Source organism: Cupressus sempervirens, chromosome 11 (assembly GCF_028749045.1).
Source record: "Cupressus sempervirens isolate cs-2001-9-10 chromosome 11, ASM2874904v1, whole genome shotgun sequence".
Taxonomy (NCBI): Eukaryota; Viridiplantae; Streptophyta; class Pinopsida; order Cupressales; family Cupressaceae; genus Cupressus; species Cupressus sempervirens.
Window position 1 is genome coordinate 823,806,463 of NC_143128.1, and position 16,016 is coordinate 823,822,478.

At 35.4% G+C, this 16,016-nt stretch overlaps 1 protein-coding gene across 8 annotated transcripts in view; it reads right to left on the reverse strand.

Moving 5' to 3' along the window:
• Positions 1–420: 420 nt before the first annotated feature.
• LOC149532100 (Integral membrane Yip1 family protein) overlaps positions 421–16,016 on the reverse strand; it is a 30,003-nt gene continuing 14,407 nt past the window's right edge. Inside the window, exon 2 of one of the 8 annotated variants that reach the window (XM_089810622.1) lies at positions 421–1,030. The gene's annotated coding sequence lies outside the window, so the exon portion shown is untranslated. Of the gene's footprint in view, positions 1,031–3,803; positions 4,149–4,985; positions 5,224–6,671; positions 6,952–10,721; positions 11,248–16,016 lie in introns of those variants that run through there. The other 7 variants (XM_089810626.1, XM_089810627.1, XM_089810628.1 and 4 more) reach the window with 7 other exon arrangements.

Genomic DNA, 16,016 nt, shown 5'->3' on the forward strand with positions numbered 1-16,016 from the left:
TTTTACCGAACACCTTGATAACCAACTTATCATGATTCTTCAGAGCGGATTTTGCCGGACACTATGAAAGTTGTTATGGTTCTTTGGACCAGATCTTGGCAAACACCATAACTTAAATCTATCATAGACCACACTTAAGGTGGTGTTCAAATCTTGTAATCAAATTGCTTTAAATCTCTCTTTGTTAAAGAGGGAGTATTGAGAAATTTAGCCTCATGGTGAATTGAAACAAATTCCATATGTAATATATGTTAAAATATGTGTGTTGATAAATTTATGTTGATATTTATAAATATGTCATTCCAGGAAATGATATCTCCTCATATACTTAAGAGCATAATGTGTTCTATATCAATCCTCCCTGACTAAGAGGGAATGTTAATGAAACCCACAATAAAATTCATAATTTTGCAATAAATAGACAACTAACAATACCATATTATCATCAACTAGATAGGAGGGCAAGGATTAAGGCGTCCAATTTATCAGGCTTATTATATGAGGATTACATTCCAGCCAAAAGCAAGAGCCACTACTTTACATGCTACCTTTCAAGGGTAACAAATAGCTTTAAGTGGTAGACTTCTCAAGTTTTTTTGTGGATTACTTTATTGGGAATAGTAATTAATCCAATTGTTGCAATTGCTCAGGATACCTTTTTCTAACTGGAAAAAGTAAGTGCCTTGTATTCTTAAAATCACTGGGAATAGGCTGAAATTATCAGATGAACTTATAATCCAGACAAACACAAGGCAAACTCAGAATGGCTCATGAGGAACACCTGGAACAGAGGTTTCTCTAATCAAACAGCAGACATAAATGTCTAAGCCTATGACATTTTTGCTTTTTCACTTGTTTTAACATTTGGTACGTAGTAGAATGTATGAAACCAGCTCATCTTAGAGCCTCGCAGATTTTAACTCTGCTCATATTACACATCTCCCCATTTGTTCTCAAAAAAATCATAGCTAGCAATGTAAGTTGTCATCTGTGTGTTACATTAACATAGCACATATTTGAGCTATTTCACCTGCAACAAAGTAATAAAATTACAGTCATCAAAATATTAAAGAGATACAACTTACTTCCCCTAACATTGCTTAGTGGTTTGCACTTGCATCGTATCCAGTTCCAAACAGTAACACACTAATCTAGACAATGTTCAATCTTAACATAATGTTGTGTGCTTCATACACAGTAGACAGATAAAAAATACTTTAAACACGCAGAGTTGCATTCTTCATTTACCGGGATTTTTAAAGAACTTAAAACATATAAATCTAAGAAATTCTTATCGGCAATGTGATGTATGATTATTTTGGATGATAATATTGATGCTCTTGAATCCCCTATCTTGAAACTTTCATCCAGCAAAGCAGTTATAGTAAAACAAACAAAGGATGATTGTTATCATGGAAACTGCTGAATAAAGTATTAATGAAGTTGGTCTTTCTCAAACAAAAATACAAGTCATTGACAAAGTCATCATTATTGAAGTCTTCTCATTTAGTGATGAACTAGAAAATGTATCGATTAGAATATGACAAAATCAGTAATGCATATTAGCAAAGCAAAGCCCAGCAAATTTAAATAATTTATTGGCACTCTTGAATTCCCCATTACTTCTGTCTAATGAGCCAAACAAGCAAATATTGTAGTGTACACCAAACAATTAAAGACTAGTCGCACAAGACAATTATTGAAGCAATTCATGAAGCATATCACTCTTGTCCAAAACAATTAAGAATTTGTGTTCAGTTTGACCAAAGGTTATGTCCTAGGCTAGCTCATCTTATAGCTCAACAGGTCCTGAGATGCAAGCCCATCAAGATCACACATCAACCCAATGAATCTGTCCAATAAATACTTAATAAACATGGATAATCTCATTATCTTTTGATAAGTGGGAGATATTTTCCACAGCAAGTCAAATAGTGATATTGCTATCATGATTCAAATGTGTAGTTTTCTGAGTCAAGCTCATTGCCCCATGTTTCATGAGTTCGTTCACTTGAACCCATCTCTCATGAGAATGAATGGAGCACTTATCACTCATTACATCTAGGTGATACCCATTATCTTTGAAAAGTTTTGCAAGGATGTTGCTTGAAAGAACAGCTGAAGGGATGCAAGACAGGAGGAAAAGCATGTAAAAATTCCTTTTTTTCCAAAATTAAGCCAGGTCAAAATGCAAATCACTCATCATACATTTTACATGGGCTCCAATTGTACACAAAGGAAATATAATTAAAATTATATTAAAAGGGCCTGGAGTAAAATTAAAATATAAAGGTCCCTTGCAATTGAAGTTTACTTTTAACAATTCCTGTAAGGTCATGAAGGAAATTTAAAAAAGATGTCCTGTGAAAGAAAATAATTCCTCTTCAATATCAATCAAAGGTCATGAAAGATGATTTAATATTTTAGGAGTCAGCGGAAAATAAAACCTCAAATATCAATCAAAGGTCATGAAAGATAAGTTAATATTGTAGGAGTCAGCAGAAAATAACACCTCAAATATCAATCAAAGATCATTAAGGAAATTTACTATGTATTTTGGAGGAAATCTCTATTTTAAGCAAGGTCAAGCAAAGAGGGGCCATGTATTGCTAAACCATTCTATTTTCTGATCTCTACTCCTTGCTGGAGCATTCGACTTTTGTTCAATTAACCTTGGGATGAAACCACTCTGTCTAAAATTGGAAGAAGAAAAAACCATGATTACTTGGAGTTATTTCACACATATCAACATTGTGTGGATTTGATTGATCTTCAATTTTTAATTTAAAAACCTATATCAACTGCTGCAGCACTTTAAAGGAGTTGTCACATATTTCTGTTGGTATATCATCTGTCTTGTATCCCTTCGCCTTTACGAGGCTTTTCCTATAGTTTTCATACAATTCTGGGAGAATTATCTTTATTATTTCGTAGGATATTGTACACTATTCAAAGTGAAATCCTATTGGATCGCAGTATGTTGAGGGATTACTACTTAATGTTGGATCGCAGTATTGCTGCTGAACGATAAGCCTACTTATAATTGCAGCCTGAGATACATGAATTGTATAAAATCAAGGAGGACTTGGATTGGTGTTGTTTGCTGGCCATGCATAAATAACATATGATGCAACATTGTTTGGCTCTTTGAGCACTGTCAATCCATACTTACTGGAACATCATTGCATTTTAGTGACATTACTGCAGCACCATACACATTTAAATGTTGATCAGGTTGTGTGAAAGCAGCAGTATGTCACCTTTTAATTTCAATAAAATTTGATGAGATTATTTAATATATATCAGCATGGATGTAAGTGCAAACATTGGTTATTTTATTGAATAATATTTAATCGTGTTATTGTGTGATCTCAATCATACAGGCAATGGAATACATTCAGTATTTGTTGACAGCGGATGATACGTTTGCATTTGTAATTGGCTTGTGTACATTTAATGGGGATATGAGAATCGTCAGATAATTATCTGCTATGAATACATTCACTCGGCACATTATTATTTTTGGATTGCATCAGTAAACAATAAACACCTTGATAACATGGTGATATTATATATAAACGAATGTGCAGTTGTAATTCTCAGTGCAACTAGCTTTAAGAAATATTACAGTTCACAGGTCTGATTGGCAAAGAAATGCTTATCTGTTTGCAAATACAGGTTGATTATTCAAGGATTGATTCTACAATTATGTGCCTTGCCACCATTACTCATAACTTGATTAAATCTGATTGTGACTTCATTTCTGATTCATGAGACTAGTTACTGAATGTCAGTGAAAAGAATTTGACTAAATCAGGAGAAGATCAAAATATTCCATTCAGGATTCTACATAAAATAAATTACATCAGGAGTAGATCAAAATATTGATATTCGATCTGGAATATTAAAAAGTCACAACATTCTTTACAACCCACTTAAGATGTTCAGCTTCATTCCAGTTTCAATAGGCAAAAAGTCCCTAGAAATCCCAAACAATCTCAGAAATGAATAATAGGCCACTTCAAGTCTCAAATACTTCCTCCCACAGCAACAGAACTGTTGCAGCAGTTCCTTTCCCACATGAGGAGCATGGAAGCCAGAGCCTTTCATTCCAGATCAAAACCCACTTCCAATTATCTGTACATCATCTTCACAGAAATTTAAAATCATTCAACTCTTCTCACGTGAATGGTTATTCAGAAGCATCAGCAAGCTCCCCAAAAACTTTGATCAGAGGTGTAAATGCACTCTCCAGCTCAAATTCTTTAAACACACCACACTATCCACAGCCAGTTTCAATTTTCCAATCCAGAATACATATATTGAACAACAAAATCCAGAGGGAATGCCAAAGAAAATGCTAGTTTTGGTCACACATGGATGCTCAGACAAGCACAATGAAATGTTTTAGCTAGATCTCGATTCTTTCTCGTGCAATGGGCATCAGATAGTCAACTTTGAATGTCCTAAGAACCTCTCAGAACCCTTCTCCTCAGTCAACTTTGAATGTCCTATGAACATCTCAGAACCCTTCTCCTCCTCCCTGGGCTGCAGAGGGATATCTTGTTCAGCTGACTTTAACAAGACTTTATGCTACACCACCTTGTTTGCAAATTATATTTTGACCACTATGCAGATGTCCAAATCAGCCACTGTTGACCTCAGAACTCGGAACCAAATACTGTGAATTTGACAATTAATGTCAACCAAACACAATCATCTCTTCCTTGGTCACTGTCAATTGCTCTAGAAAAGACTCACGGGTTAAAGTGTTAAGAGGATAAGAAGAATATGGTCATGTGAATGGCTATCAAGAATACTTCAGATTTCTTTACATCCACCAGCGAGGTCAACTACAGAAATTCTGAAATATACCGAACTAGAATATTATTTCAATCTGATTTGGGTTTTCAAGTTTTTTCATGTTTTGCTTAATTTCATCGCAAAATAACATGCAAAGGAAAGGATATAGATTTCCAAGGAAATAGGCAATTACAAACACAAATCTATTGATAATGTTTTGATATAAACATGCATGGCTGTTACATCAAATATATTGTTGTTACAATGCTAAAACATGCATGAATTTTCCTCCAAAAAATGTTTAAAACGATGCAAATCTGCTCAATGATGAACCTTGAGTGAGCGCACCTCTCAAGTAGTGTTGGGTTTCCATCCAACCTACAAAAATCCAAGGGTTTCCATCCTCAAATATGGCTGCTACTGTCAAACAAGCAAGAATGGACAAATTATTCAAGTATCAAATTAACATATCGTAATAGAATTAGACTCAAATCCCCAATCGAACCTTTCATAAAAATCCTTAGCCGAAAAGCTATCATTTCCTTGCTCTCATTCTTTTATTTAGCAACTTAGGCAAATAATAATAATTGCCTCGTTTAATAATTCACCTCAATCTATGTCATAAAGTTCAAATTTGACAACAATGAAATTCAGATCAAGTTAGACGAGGAAAAAAAAAATTTCAATAAAAATTGCCCTACATAATTTTTTGAGTATTAAAAATATAATATTAATACATTCAATTTTTTTGATTTAAATATTATAAATACTAAATATATTCAATTAGATATATTAATAATTAATAGTGCAAATTAAGCATTTCAAAATGTTAAATTTTTACTATATTAAAATTTAAAACAAAAAATATTTTAATATGTTAAACTTGTAAATCAATAAATTAATAAAGGGGAAAGAACAAAACATAAAAATGAATTGAAGATTACTTAATGCCTATCGAGTCATGGAAGCAACTCTGATCTCTGGGCTTTATTCAACTGCCGGATGGGCACATATGTATTCTTTTTATTTTCAGGAATGTTAGAACAAAACATGAGAGGCATATGCATCATTGAGAATCTACCTAACACCTAAGAACGCAGAGTCATGGCCAACGTTTATAATCGAGAATTGCAGAAGTCCATAGGATGAATTGTGGAAAATCCCAAAAAAAGCCAGCAATGCATTTTTAAACCTGAAAAATATAGCTTCAAGCATTTTCTTAAAATATATTCTGTTAAAAATCCCCAACCCATTTAACTGTATGAATTTTAGGCAAACAGGAACAAATTTTGGGGGGTTTTTGAAATCTGTTTGATTTCAAATTTCATCCATGAAATTTGTCAAACCCCTGTGACATAGACCCCCATGACCTAAGAAGAATTTAAGTCATAACTTAAGTTGGCCCTTTTTTAATAAATTAGCAATAACTATAGCTTTTTCCTCCTTTTATTTAATTATACACTTAGAACCCTCTATAAGCATAATGCTTTAGCTTGTGGAGAGAATGGATAATAGGCTAACATTAGTTTTCATTTGTTTATTGACGTGCTAGGCAAAAAGAGAACATTACAATCCTCCCTTCTAGGAGATTGTTTGCCCTCAAGCAATCTGCACTTGCATGTTGAAACCAAATGCATGGATCACATATCAACTTCAAGAACACTGCTCCAACAGTTCTGAAATATCCCAAATGGATACTGACCCAATTTTCTTTCTCAAGATAACATTCAGAACATAAACATATGAAGTTGCATTATAAAAACCAGTAATATAAACCTTAGGAAATATCCCCAATAGATATTTACCTGGTTTCTTCTTGAATATAATATTCAGAACTCAAACATATGAAATCATGTTAGAAACCAACAGTATAAAACCAGTAAGTTCTCATAAAAGTCCTCAAAGCATGTTATTGCATTATACAACAGCAATACAATAACCAGTATTCAGAGTCCAATCTTAAACACAGTTTAACAGTCAGATTGGCACACTAAGAAAAGAACCTGTAAGCACATGTGAGACACCTGACATGACGTCTCCACGGACAATGGGTTTGCGTCCACTGCCTGCCGACACGAGCGGCTACGTCCTCACACTGGCTCTAAGCTGAAGCTTTATGAATAACTCTCACAAGAGAGAAACTGAAATCTGAATCATAAACCCACAATGTCAAATGAATGAGTCTCTTCTTTTATCCTCACAGTTACTCTTCAACTCCCTTCCTAAATTTTCATCTTATTAGCCCACTTTATAATATTAAATTGACTTTTTATAATTTGAATCTACACTCTCATAGTCAATTTTAGTATCATATGAATATGTACTTGAATTTTCTAGTGTCCAAAAAGGGGACATTACAAGTTCATTGCACTACTCTCATAATAATGTCAATACACCACAAACCTTGAAGCAACCTAATGGAATCCATGTGAAACAATACACCCAACCAATCAATACCTGGATCCCAAATATAGAACCTATGGTATGAGATAAAGTAGAAATCATATACCAAGGAATCACATCAGTCATCCAACTGTACATGTAGACCAACCAAAGGATGTGATAGGCAACTCTCACATATCTAAAAATCAATAGACTAGACCACCACATATCGCACTTATATCTCAGACTAGCAACAAATAGGATGACAACATTGTCATCATACCAAGGCAAAAGTAAAAGCCTTGTCACATGAGACTTTCCCATCAAGTAATCGTGTCTGTGGTTCCAATGCATACCTGAAGCTGATGTAGACCTAAATGAACAGACATGTAGGGTAGTCAATTGTCACTAAACAACCTGTCATTCAGCTCAAATGCCGACCAATATGCAGCTGAATTGTCACAAGAACTAGGTGCCAATATCAAATTTGGAATGTAGATGACATTTCCAACACCCAAAGTCAACTCATGAGTGGCTAGTTCACTAATGATAACTTCCATAGAATCATTATGTCCACCAATAATAATAATTTGTTGTAGGGGAAACTTGCCATGTTGGGCTATCAAATCAGCTTCCTTTGCCTTCTCAATCCAACTCTTCAACATTTCTTGGAACTGATTTAGTGTTGTTGTTCCAAGGTCCGCAAATTCAGTCCTCTTGGAGGATGCATCATCAACCCATGTCTCATGACAATCTGCCCAAATTTGAATGCCAAAATTAGGTGACTCCATAACATTGTCTTCTCTATAATTATGGGCTGCTGTAATGGACACCCTTGGATGTCCCAACTAACTAAACCAAATTGCTAAAAGGAATTATGTCAAACAGTTTGCATTCAACTTCTTAAAACCCCTTATAACTCCGGAAATCAAAAGTTTATTTGTTTGTTGTGTTTCATGCATGGAATTGGTATCATACAACATAAACAAGAAAGAAACTACAATAATATGCAAAGTGGAAATGAACTGCTGCTAATAAAATGTTATTTTCAGAATTCATAAAACCAAATACATGGCAGATTTATCAACTCACTAATTACTTCAGCAATATTGTCATAATACTCCAGCCCATGCTTACGAACTTGCTGCTACAATACTTTGTCCTCCAATCAGTCCACTACCTTCATAATACCATTCCCTCCAAGCGGCATAAGCGTCGGACAAGTAGTGAAGAAGATATGAGCAAAATATCAAATCTGCCTGTAGCCGGAAATGCAACTAAACTGCCTGATAATGAAGCCAATAAGAAAGAATTCCAAAGGCCAAACCCCAAGGGAATGACGTCTAGAATGTTACAAGAGAGGATAGACGTCCTCCAATGCCAAGAACAAAGCTGCAACTCACACACCAATTTCTTCTCATATTCAACCTCTCTAATGAAGCCACAAATGCTTCCTTTCTTCTATTTCCAAGGGTCCACTCAACTCATATGGGCAATGTGGGATAAAAGATGTGTAATATATAAAACATATATTAAAATACCCCTTATGTCTCCCTTGGGTACACATCACCATAAAATAAATATTAAAGTAACACTTTAATATTTTACAATTAAATTAGACGTTACTTTAATAAAACTTCAGGCATTAAAATGTATTAGCAATCGAACTCCGAATAATGTGAGTGATAGCTCATCGGAAAGCTCTCACCGAGGAGTATCGAATCCAATCGCCAAAATTGACCTGCACTGTGTCCTGCTGACTTACTAAAAATAGTAAGTATGCCTGAAACTAAGTAAATCAACTTCGTTTTGGCCCTAATTTTTTCTTATCCTCCACTTAGACTTTGGAGAACGTGAAGGCCAAAAGATGGGATCATTACAGCTGCATTACCTTGAGGATGATGAGATATACCACTGATGTTATAACAATCAACACAACTATCATGCATTTGTGCAGTGCCTTCAACTCTTACAAGCACCTCTTTATTGGAAACTTCATTCTCAACATTTGAGCTTTGAATGCCATGCTCTGATTTTTCTTCATTTTTATGAATTGTGTCATCATTGGAATCAACAAAAACACAAGAAAATACATTGTGGTCACCCAAAGAATCCATATCATCATTATCCATATCAATCTCATGCTTAACATCAAGAGAAATCAGGTTAATCTATCTTCTCGAATCCTCTTTACTATGGCTGAAATGAACTTCTGGGTTCTTCTCCAAATAAAATATCAGCATTGGAATGATATATATGCTCATCATCATTGACTTCAATGTGCTCATTATTATTATGCGTCTTATCCAACTTTTAGGCTTCTTCCAAAAGCAATTTCTCTTACAGTAATAACACATCCAATTGATATATTTGAGATGCTTCAAAGAAGTCATTCGTACTATTCATAAGTCTTTCCATATGTTGATCATTTCTTCGTGAACTTTCACTATTTTTTCTATCCCTTTTTATAGTTGGTAAGGCAAGAAGAAAAGTAGGTAACAATCTCCCATTTCTCACTTTAACCATTTATGTAACCTTCTATACGCCTGTTGTACATGGCTAAAATTCATAGTTACAGGACTCAGACTCGCCTCTGACTCAAAAAGTCAAAATCCAACTCGGACTCGAACTCGGCGACTGGATTCGGCAAGGACTCGGAAAATCGAAAAACCCATGAAATTCAAAGATTTTTAAGGATTTAACGATTTTCAGAATTAATATACACTGAAAAAAAACACCTTCCAAAAATTTTATCTTTTTAAATTTTGAAAAAGAAAAAAAATTTGGAGAGTCCTGGGCTCAGGACTCGGCAGAGTCCCTGGACTCGGCGAGTCCACGTGGACTCTGCCAGGACTCGGCCGAGTCAGAATCCAGAGGCCATTTGCCTCGGAAAGGCTGCCTCTGCCTCGGACTCGCAGAGTCCCGTTACACTGCAGTAAAATTACACTAAATTTGTTGTTTCCTCTGCTCCTTGCAATATACCTCTGAGTTCATTCACTATCATGCATGAGTCAAAATATTAACATGCAAAAGTAAACCCACCTTCTGTAACTGATCAAAACTAACATGCAATCAAACCCAACAATCTGTATTGCATGAAAACAGCATGCAAAAGAAACCCATTTCATTAAACTAATTTAAAAGTAATATGCAACCATCTGGGTATCCACCAAATTGTCATGCAACACAAATCCACTAACTAGGACTGCTCAGAAATAACAAGCAATGGTAACCCCCTTCAAAACTTGCTCCTAAACTAACATGCAATCATCTGAGTATTCACTAAATCTGTGCAATAACAGCCGTCACATGCAGTTGCAAACCTGATATGGAATTGAAAAAAGTTGACATGCAAATGAAAAGCTTGGCATGCAACTTGTTCAGATTTTAGAAGCAAAACAAAATAGCAGATATCAAAACAATGCTTCCAAAATCAAATTAAGTTTTCACCCGAACTGGGCAGAGCGGTGGTACACAGAGATGGATGTTTTGTTTCCAACCAAGCAGCGGAAACAATTCAAATGGAGACAATAAAATAGTGCTGAAATATGCAAGAAATTCTTGCTTTCTATTCAATAACTGTATTCAATAACTGAAACTAAACAAAATACAACTGACAAACATCTACAGCCAGTACTCTACCACTGTTACAAATCAAAAGACTACAGCTATACAGGGCTTATACCAAACTGTACTTGCCTGGAGCAATCACTGCTCTACAGGGCAATACATTCAACTAAGTTCAATACCAAAATCTCTGATAAAACAGAGTATACAAAAGAAGGGCTATTTGCTGCTGCAAATCTGACTGCTGTATATGCCCTGTAACAAGCTTTGTTCTGAGCTCTGACTTAGATTACATATGCATCACTTTCTGCTTGTGTCTCAAACTGAAAAACATTCCTTCCTATTATATATTAGGAAACTTAACTACTGAGTTAATGACAGAGCAGCTTCAAAGACTCAACCACTAAGTTACGGAGGAATAGAAGATGAGATTTCTGGACAGGAATAAAGATTATCCTGCTGACAACCTTCAGCTGCTCAAGCTACTGGAAGCGCCTGAATAGTCAATGAGCTGCTTGGAATGAGTCTTACAGATCTGGGCAAATATGATTGACAGAATCAATAATTCCAACACAGCTGACATCATTGACATGCAAGTGAAATCCTCACAAGCTGGCAGATCACAGTGCTCTGATACCACTGAAATATCCCAAACTAGGATATTATTTCAAGCTGCTTAGGGTTAACAATTTTTCACATGTTTTGATCATTTCGTTGCAAAATAACACACAAATATGCAAACTAAACATAGAAAGGAAAGGATATAGGTTTCCAAGGAAGTAAGCAATTACAAACACAAATCTATTGATAGTGATTTTGATATAAAACATGCATGGCTGTTAAATCAAATATATCGTTGTTACAATACTAGAACATGCATAAGTTTTTCTCCAAAAAAATGTTTAGAACAATGCAAATCTGCTCAATGATGAACCCTGAGTGAGCTCATCTCTCAAGTAGTGTTGGGTTTCCGTCCAACCTACGAATATCCAAAGGTTTCAAGTAGTGTTAGGTTTTCCGTCCAACCTACGAATATCCAAAGGTTCCCATCCTCAAATATGGCTGCTACTGTCAAACCAGCAACAATGGATAAAATATCACGTATCAAATCAACATATTATAATAGAATTGGACTCAAATCCCCAATTGAACCTTTTATAAAAATCATCACTCAAAAAGCTATCAATTTACTTGTTCTAATTCTTTTATTTAGCAACATAGGCGAATAACTCAGATACTGATGCGACCTCTTGAAGGCTGGAGGCTGGAGGCTGGACGCAGAAGCGGATATAGACGAGTGTTGGATGTGACCAAAAGCCCTATGGATGCTTGCCAGAAGCCATCCATACGCTCTCAAATGAGTCTGGAAGCCAATGCATCCGAGAGCCTATGGATGGCTTTCAGGAAGCATCCACAGGGCTTTCGGTCACATTTGGCTTCCTGATGCATCCGGGAGCCTATGGATGGCTTCTAGGAAGCACCCACAGGGCTTCTGACCATATCTGGCTTCCTGACGCATCTAGGAGCCTATGGATGGCTTCCAAGAAGCATCCACAGGGCTTCTATTCGCATCCGGAGGCACCCGTGGGCCCAACACCCAAAAAAGTTTTTAAAAAAATAGCAAACAACTTAAAGTTTTTAATTTGCATGTGCTATAAAGTGTTTTTTAGGTCTTTTTTTTGCAAGGAAACCCTAAAATGACCCTAAAAATGAATGTTGAAGCATTCACAAGTCATTTTGTAACTTTGTTTGCACCTACTTCTCATTTGGTCTCCATTTTGCATTGTAAAGGCAAGTTGAGCATTTTCGATGAGGATTGATCGTAGGGCGAGAGATAGCTTCCTCAAAGGAGTTTTAAGCATTTAAGGTAAGTGTTTGATCCCATTTGAGTATTTTGATGATTTTATTTGAGTTTTTAACTTTTCAATGAATTTTTTCATGTTTTTGAAGAAATCTTCAAGTTTTTTTCCAAAAAAAATTTAAAGAAATAAAGAAGCAAGTTTGGGTATGTATTTAGTAGTTTTTTCACTTGTTTGCACTTGTATGCTTGATGTTCATAGTTGTTTTCCTAATTAAAATTTATTTATTTTCTTATTATAGGTTGCAAATAACTAGATTTTATTGTACTAGAATGGTCACCAGTGCTAGTCAAAGGTTCAATGGGGGGTAAGGAAGGCAAGTGACTAATAATTTCAAAATTGATATAGGATCTCCTCTGTGGAGACATACAACAAGGGTATCACAGGTTTCAAGAGGTGGCTCATACTATTGGAAGTGCAATTATTGTGAAAGTAACAAAGGAAAACTTTTCAATAGCTCATATTCTCAGGTGAAACTCATTTTATGGGCCCTGCTAGCAACAGATTTGGAATGTGCAAAGACAAAAATGGTACTAGGATGACTAGTGCAAAAATAGCTTCATCTGTACGAGAACAACAAGTTGTTGATGCATTGGTCAAAAGATCCAAAAAAAGCTACTATCAACCTCCATCCTCAAAGAGCAAGATGTGTGCACCCACTGAATCAATTGTATCCTCCCAACACCCATTCTTGCAAGTAACTATACAAGGAGAGGATGAGGAAGAAGTGGGAATTTCAACCCGGAAAAGAGGCCCATTGCACACCGCATTTAAAATGGAGTCAAGAGACTGTGTTGATGAAACTAGTGCATGTTGCCTCTATGTTAATGGGCTTCATTTCAACTTGGTGAGATCACCATATTGGAACGAAATGGTGGCAGCAATTAAAGAAGCACTAGCTGATTAAACAAGCTCGGAGTATGAAAAGGTGTGTATGACTCTATCACAACAAGAGAAGACACATATAGAGAAAGACCAACCAATCATATAATCTTGGGAAACTTCGAGAGTAACTATTGTGTGAGATAGTTGGAAGGATACAAAAAACCGACCATTAATTAATTTGATTGCAGTGTCCCCCAAAGGGGCAATGTTTTTGAAGGTGGTTGATTGTGAGGGGGATGTAAAGGATTCCCAATTCATTTCTAGAATACTCATCAAGTCTGTCGAGATGGTGGGTAGTGAGACTGTGGTATAGGTGGTCACAAACAATGCCAAAAATTGCAAGGGTGTCGATGCTTTGGTTGATAGTAGGTATGACCATATTTTTTGGACCCCATGCACCGTATACTCCCTTAAGTTGATCATGCAAAAGATTGGCACTCAAATAGATTGGGTAAAGAAAATATACCAAGAGGGAGAGCAGATACAATGTTTGTGACGAACCACCACATGTCACAATCCATTTTTAGGACATACTCCAAATTGGAGTTGCTTAAGGTAAATTTATTTTTTTGAAATTACTAAATTTTGAATATTTGTAGTTTTGTTAAAATATTAAATTTATAATTTTATTATCAATTGTCAATTGACAAATTGTTAACTTGCTTAGGTTGTTGAGACCCATTTTACATCTCATACAATTGTTATAAGATAGCTCCTCAAGGTGCAAGATGCATTGAGCCAAATGATCATCTCTACTCAATGGGGCATATAAAAGGCCTCAAATTCAAAAAGAGCCAAAAGGTGAGAGCTTTGGTCTTGAATGACAATTGGTGGGTTTGTGTAGCATATGTATTGGATTTCATCGAGCCCATCATGACTATGCTCAGCTTCTTGAGAAGGTAAAACATTTTATACAAGCACATGAGAGTGACTCCACAGAAAGCGAAGCCTTATGCAATCAAGTAGAAGCAATAATCCACCATCATTGGGAGAAGATGACTACCCCATTGCACCTCCTTGCATATGCCTTATCTCCTAGATACAGTAGCAAGGAAGTACTTGGTTTGTCGAGTAGGGTTGCACTATTTTCGGATGAGGACGTTGCTGATGGGTGTCATAAAGCTCTTACAAGACTCTTCCCAATAGAAGAAATGCATGAAAAAGAGGCTAGAATCAGGGCTATTTGCTTTGAGAGTAAAGCATTCTCCATTTACAGTAAAAGACCATAATAGAATGGGAGCTATCACGTGGTGGTACATGTATTGTCATCCTTTCAAGCTTCAAACTCTTGCAATCAAGTTCCTATCACAAGTTTTTAATTTTTTTTGTTTTAAGTTTACGATTTGCATTCTAGAATTTAGTGTTTCACACATTCCTTAAAAATTAAAACTAATTTGCTTTTAATTTGTATGTTTTGTGATCACTATCTAGGTTGCTACTTCTTTTGTTCCTAAAAAGAATTGGAGTACATAATCCTTTATCCATTCAATGAAGCGCAACCGGTTGGGCTCCAAGAAAGCTGAGGACTTGGTCTTTGTCTACACTAACTTGCATCTTTTGTCACGTAAGAATGATCATTACAAGGAAGGGGCAACAAAGCTTTAGGATGTAACCCCTGAGAGTGAATTTATATGCAACATTTCATGATCTTACTATACTCGAAGATGGTGATAATGATGATGATAGTGTGGCACATATTGCATCTAGCACAACTAGAACCATTTATGGTTAAAATGATCTTTCAGCAATTGGAAGAGATGATAATAATGTGGATTTTCTTGCAAATCCTTATGATTCAGACTCTGATTGAGATTAGTTGATTGAATCTTCAATCATTAAGTAAGTTTTTATTTTGTTGGAAACTTGAACAAAACTAATTGGTTATAACTTATTGTCTAAAGTCTAATGTTGAACAAGCACATATTGATATGAATTTTGATAAAGGGTGAAGTATCATAGTCATACTATCAAATGATCTTTTTTTGTATATTTCTTGCATTTCTTTGCACATATATATATATATATATATTCATGCTTCCTCCTGCATCAGCATCCAAAACAAATTTGTTTACCCGAATCCTGCATCTACTTCTCGAATCCGCATTTGAATTGATAACGTAGGAAAATAATAATATTTGCCTTATTTAATAATTCAACACTAACCTACGAAAGAATTAAGTCATAATTGAAGTTTGTCACTTTTTAAAAATTGTCAAAGAATAAGTAAATTTAGATTAGCAATAACTATAGCATTTTCTTCCTTTTATTTAATTAAACACTTAACCTCCTTTGGTAACTTAATGCTTTAGCCCATGGAGAGAATAAATAACAGGCTAGCATTAGTATTTATTTATTTATTGACATGCTAAGCAAAAAGGGGATATTACAAATTATAATCAGAAAAGGACACCATAGGACACAATTCCCAAAGTCTATGATATGTGAGACATGGAACTGGTCCACACCAAAGAGTATAGGAAGGGATAAATTTTGTTCACCCTGTGCTCAACAAGTCAAAAA